Consider the following 6,400-nt stretch of genomic DNA (forward strand, 5'->3'; position numbering starts at 1 on the left):
GATAATTACCAATGACAGAATAGGGGAGACCAGGGGCAAGTCTAAAATGTTTTACAATGAACTCTTATTACTCAGAGACCACTCAACATAGACAAGTAATTTTTTTATATCAGAAACTTACATTTGACTAGGGGTAGTGGTGGCCTAGTGGATAGTGAGTTGAACTGGGCCCAGTTGTTCAAAACTTTTAATCTGGATCAGAATGAACCTGATTATGTTTTGCTATCCAGGATCAGATCGAGCTGGCTGATTTTGAGTCGTACAGGGGAAATCAGCCAGCTCGATCTGATCCTGGATAGCAAAACATAATCAGGATCATTCTGATCCAGGTGACATTTTTTTAATAACTGGGGCTTGGTAATCAAAAGGTCATGAGTTCAAATCCCACCTGGAAACACCACCACTAGTGTGCCCTTGAGTAAGGCACTTAGCCCTAAGTTACTCCAGGGAGACTGTCCCTGTAATCACTAATTGTAAATCACTTTGGATAAAAGCGTCTGCTAAATGGTAAATGTATGCTGGTTCTCTAATAATTCATAGATGTGAAGGTCACTGTATTGATTTTAATCCATTCACAGGGTAAGTGAATTTGCGTAAGAAGTTAATCTTTATTAATTAAAAAATGGTGTTATGGTTAGGCAGTATTATGCATTAAGTTCAAACTGGTGGAGTTAGAAATCGAAGGAAAGCTCATTGTAATGCATGGAATAGAATGAGGAATCGTATGGTATCAAACATATTCTCATACTCATTCGGTTCCATGCATTACAATGAACCTGTCCTCTGATTTCTGCCTCCTCCCCTGGTAAGCTATCTGGGGAATGCATTAGCAAACATTAGCATTAGCAGCAATAATTAGCTAATCTTTTTGTCCATAGTGCGATTCAAACCAGCGATGTGTGGGTTGAAAGGCAAGCTGTTCTGATTGGATAAAAGCAGGGTATTACAATTGGACCCCAGTTACATTTGTCCCTGGTCTCTCCTACATAAGTGCCCTCTCCAATATTCTCAATCGTAATTCGATTGTTTTTTACCTAGACTGTGTGGTTACATACTCAAGAATTATAAATTGTCTTTACTGAGGTAATTGGACAAAGTAATTGGACAATTGACTCAAAAGCTGTTTCATGGACAGGTGTGGGCTGTTCCTTCGTTATTCCTTTTTCAGTTAAGCAGGTAAAAGTTTGGAGCTGGTTGGAGCTCTCAGTGCAAGTGAAACAGGACAGATCAACCTGTACCAGAATGATGGGATTCAAGATTCAAGATGTTTATTTGTCACTCCGGTTATACAAGTACAATCGTGTGATACTTTCGCTGGGGGGGCTCCACCTAGGGTGCATATAAACTTTAATAAATAACCTAGACATATAGAATATAATAACAAGATATTATATACATTTTGTATATGTAAGAAGCAAAGGAAAATGTAATTAAAAATGAGATAAAACCATCAAATTCTATACATTCAAGGTAATAAAATACACTATACACTCAAGATATACATTTAGAAGAATGCTGCATAGGATAGAATGTGTTATTTATTAAGCAGTCTTATGGCCTGAGGAAAAAAGCTGTTCTTCAGTCTGTTGGTGCGTGACCTAAGGCTCCTAACACCTCCTGCCCGAGGGTAAGCAGGGAGAACAGGCTGCTGTGTGGGTGTGCTGGGTCCTTGATGACCTTCAGAGACTTCCTGTGGCACCCCTGGTCGTATAGTTCCTGCAGGCTGGGCAGCTCCACCCTGTGATGTGCTGGGCCGTACGCACCCCCCTTCCCAGCACCTTGCTGGTACAGCTGCCAAGAAGAAAAAAGTATGGAGAAGGCTTGGAACGGCTCATGATCCGAAGCATATCACATCATCTGTAAAATGCGGTGGAGGCAGTGTGATGGCATGGGCATGCATGGCTTCCAATGGCACTGGGTCACTGGGTGTTTATTAATGATGTGACAGAAGACAGAAGCAGCCCCTTGAATTAAAGCTGAAAGTCTGCACTTCAATTGCATCTTGATTGTTTCATTTATTTCAAATCCATTGTGGTGACGTACAGAGCCAACATTATTGAAATTGTATCACTGTCCAAATATTTCCGGACCTAACTGTACCTTAATGATACACTCTAATGACAGTTCCTAATAGAGTTCACTGGAACTGGAGTTCACTGGAGGTTCTGTTGTCTAACTCGATGCTGATTATCTCAAGTACAGGACCAATCCCTTCCCAACTACGCCACACTTTCTAGAACTTTGCTGTCTGAAATACAGCTCAGCTATGCACCAGAAGAACAAGACCTCCCCTGTGGATGCTTTGTTAGTGGTTGACATTAATTCATGCGATCTCTCTGTCATAGAAACTGTCTACCTGCCTGTGACATTTCTGTCCCACAGTGGCGTGACAGTGGCGTTTTGTCTGAACAACTGAAATTTCATTCCTGTCACCGTCACTGTCTCTTTGCCGGGACAGGGGGCCAGTCCCCCTCCTCATTATGCATGACCTCCCCCCTGTTTGTCTCCACCTGTCCTTGCGTCCTGCCCGCCACTGTCTGTCACACAGTATAATCATATTCACTCAGTGGCAAATCACATTACATATTAACTGCTACTGTAGGGACCTAGGCAGTGGCTGGGCAGGCTTAATGAATGCCTAACCATCAAAATGACAGTAATGATAGCATGAAGAGAGTGTCCAAAAATATCCCATCCTCTTATCCCCACCTGTCCCTGTCTCCCCACATACCCCACCTTCCCTTGAACACAGTAGAGAACATAGTCTAATGTCATGTCTTAGAATCCCATACACAATAGAAGAAACATCACAATGTAGTGTGGGAGATCAGTTAAGTCAAGTGGTGTAGGACAATGTCACTGTCTCTCTCTCCTCAGCTGAGGAGGTGGAGGGGAAAGGTGAGTCTGATGGGGTTAATGTGATAACGAAAGGGAAGCTCCGAAGCCTGGTGAATATTCATTAAATCTCCACAATAAGAGAGAATTTAATCTGCCAATTTAATTATGAGGCCGGCGCACAGGAAGGCTTCGGTCTAGATTCAGTTTCCCCGGGAGATTCGGCCTCTATCCCTGCACTCCCACGATGAGCACAAAGTGAGAGAGGAGCCATTTGACCAGCAATGAGGGGAGGCTTGGCCTCACAGCTGCCTCACCACCAAGGAGAACATAATGAGCGAAGGATGAGGGAGAGAAGAATGGAACAATAGACGAGATACTCCTACTCCTTGTGGCCCATTATCTTGAGAGAACAACCAATATCCAGCGCCACAAATTAGGAGTAAACCAGAGAAACAGGGAGTTATTGGTGAAGGGAGTAGGTCCCCCTGTGCCTGTGCAGGACACAGTGTCTGCAATCACTATAGAATAGAGTTTTTAACATCATCATAGAGTAGCAACCCTCAGCCTCTCCCCTGCTCTGGGACCTGCAGTTATGAAAGTTGTTACAGGGTATCCTGGTAAGATACGCAGACACAGTCAACTGTGATTTACAAGAAATTTTGAACATGAAACCACTTGCTTTCTTATAGCTGTGAAGATGAACGCTAAGTCTGGTGACTGTGTCAGGTTGTATTGTGTTCTCTGTAACTGGCAACATATAATGTAATGTTTGAGCTGTAATGGTTGAGCTAACACACATTAGTAAGAATGTATCGTAGCTGTTGCGCTTGTAGTTTTGTACTGCTGTTTTTTCACAGCAGTCTAAGGAACATTAGCAATCTTATACTGAATAGTTTCATTACACACAATTTCACTTAATCAGATTTATTTTCCAAAATTCACAAACATAATGAGAATAATATCACCATTCTCTCCTCAGATTTCCCACTGAACCAATAGTGCCTTGCATAAAGTTGAGAAAATGGACTGTATTTAACTAAGAAAGGCATCTCTAGAGATGAAAGTTCTTGTAATTGCATTTCACAATATAGCAAACTTGTGTTAGCTACAAGTCAACTGGGTCATGACATCCAATTACATTCATAATGGTTCATGCAGGTTTGCTTCCCTACATTAATTTTGCCACTAAGAACATCACCATGTTATTTCCTCCAGAAATATGAAAAACCTACTGATCTCAAATTAACTCTATTGCAATCTAAAAGGTTAAAGATGCATAGATGCATAGTACATTTATGATAAACCTGCAGATTAGTATCTTATCCACAGTTTTGAGATACAGCTTTGAAAATTGCCAACACAGTGTTTATTTAATAACACAACCATAATGGGAGAGTGATGTTCTATGTGGCAAGGGGGCTATTATCTGTGAAAGGTGCACTGAGAATTGATGCAGAGGTGATTGAGTTCAGTAGTCGCCTGTACTGTGGATCTCAGTGCTGGCCTCCTCTAAATTCACTGCAGCACTCTGTTCTGATGTGAGAGAGAGGCAGAAACCCTACCAGTGGTTCAGGTACCTCACCTTACAGTTTTTTACGGTCGCCAAGTCACAGTGTTCAATACTGAAACCACAGTTTCACAACTCTTCATACAGTCAGCAGAGCAGAAACCCATGTGAACAAAACTGTGACTCTTTCTCTGTGATTTGTGCATTGCTTTCATACAGAATGCATTCAATGACTACGTTCTCCAAAATCCATAACACTTCTCTCATTCAAACTCCCCCACTTGCAAAATACTATGTATTTGCAACACATTTTTTCATTGTTAAACCACTGTGTTCAAAACTGTGAAGAACACGTTCAAAACTGAATTATTTGGTGCAATTTTGCAGTAATCATATTCCTATCATATATGAGCTCGCAATAAACAGTTTTTTTGCACAGTGTTTGAGTGTGCAGATGCTGTTATGTTGCACTCTATTGATACTCTTCAGTTCCAGCACCTCAGCAAAGTCTGATAACGGATGAGCGGTGGTATTTTCACTATTTGCAGTAATCATATTGAAATGTCTAGAAAATATTAGCAGAATATATACAATGAAATGAAATATAGACTAGATGCATTGCCAGGGAAGACATTAGATGTGACCAGATGCAGACCAGAGGGTGGACCAAAACCCTCAGGAGTGAGACATTTTTGGTGTGATTGCTGATTGTATTGTAGCCCTGGAATTTCTGTTTTTCTTTTTTATTTGAACTTTGCATCTTCCACTATATTTTTCACTTTTCATTTTACACAAGTAAATGTAGTGTACTTTGAAGTAAATGTACCGTAACTTACTTTCTGCAAAGATACTGAAAAAAAAGGATAAAACATAGAATAAAGGATAGAAGGTAAAAAGATAGAATAAAGGATAGAAGCAAATTGCAGCATTTCTGATTCATTCTTGTTGCTTACTGTAATACTTTTACAGTTGTACAGTCAACTATTCTGTCTATGATTACTATAAATCAAACCATTTTTATAATGAAATATTCATTCTTGTGAAAATTATTCAAGCTATGTAATGCTCCCTGTTGTTACTAGTGTTTTGTAAGTCAGAATGTTATGAATGACACTGTATGCTTCTGAGTGAACATTGTTGCCAGTGTGTGGTTGAACGAGCTTCTTTTGAGACATGAATGAAGTCATTGGCCAACATGAGTGTTACTAATGCAGACTGTATGAAGAGTTGTGAAACTGTGGCTTCAGTATTGAACACTGTGACTTAGCGACCATAAAAAACTGTAAAACATAGAATACGTAAAGGATAGAAGCAAAAGATAGAATAAAGGATAGAAGCAAATTGCGGCATTTCTGATTCATTCTTGTTGCCTAATACTTTACAGTTGTACAGTCAACTATTCTGTCTATGATTACTATAAATCAAACCATTTGTATAATGAAATATTCATTCTTGTGAAAATCATTCAAACTATGTAATGCTCCCTGTTGTTAGTGTTTTGTAAGTCAGAATGTTATGAATGACAGTGTATGCTTCTGAGTGAACATTGTTGACAGTGTGTGGTTGAACGAGCTTCTTTTGAGACATGAATGAAGTCATTGGCCAACATGAGTGTTACTAATGCAGACTGTATGAAGAGTTGTGAAACTGTGGCTTCAGTATTGAACACTGTGACTTAGCGACCGTAAAAAACTGTAATCACAAACCTAACCTGTTCCGGCCTGTTCACAAACAGGAAATGACGCCAGCTACAGTAGTCTGAATCCATATATACTGTACAGTAAGTAAGTGTCTTGTCTACCTGATTTGAATTCAGCCAATTCAGAAAAGATGCTCCACACATGCGTGATCCACAGTTATACATCCATTTTGATCCTTTTCATTTTTGGATGTATAAATACTTCAGGATAAATCATTACATTTTCCCATGTCTTTTGTGAGGGCTTACAGATTCTCAGCTCAATAAAGTTAAGACCATGTCAGTTTGACACAAGAGTTTACCGCCGGGCACCAGAGGAGATGGGGGGACGGGGGACGGGGGTGACTTCAGATCCC

The sequence above is a fragment of the Nansenia antarctica genome (assembly GCF_963989245.1).
Source record: "Nansenia antarctica genome assembly, chromosome: 2".
Lineage (NCBI taxonomy): Eukaryota > Metazoa > Chordata > Actinopteri > Argentiniformes > Microstomatidae > Nansenia > Nansenia antarctica.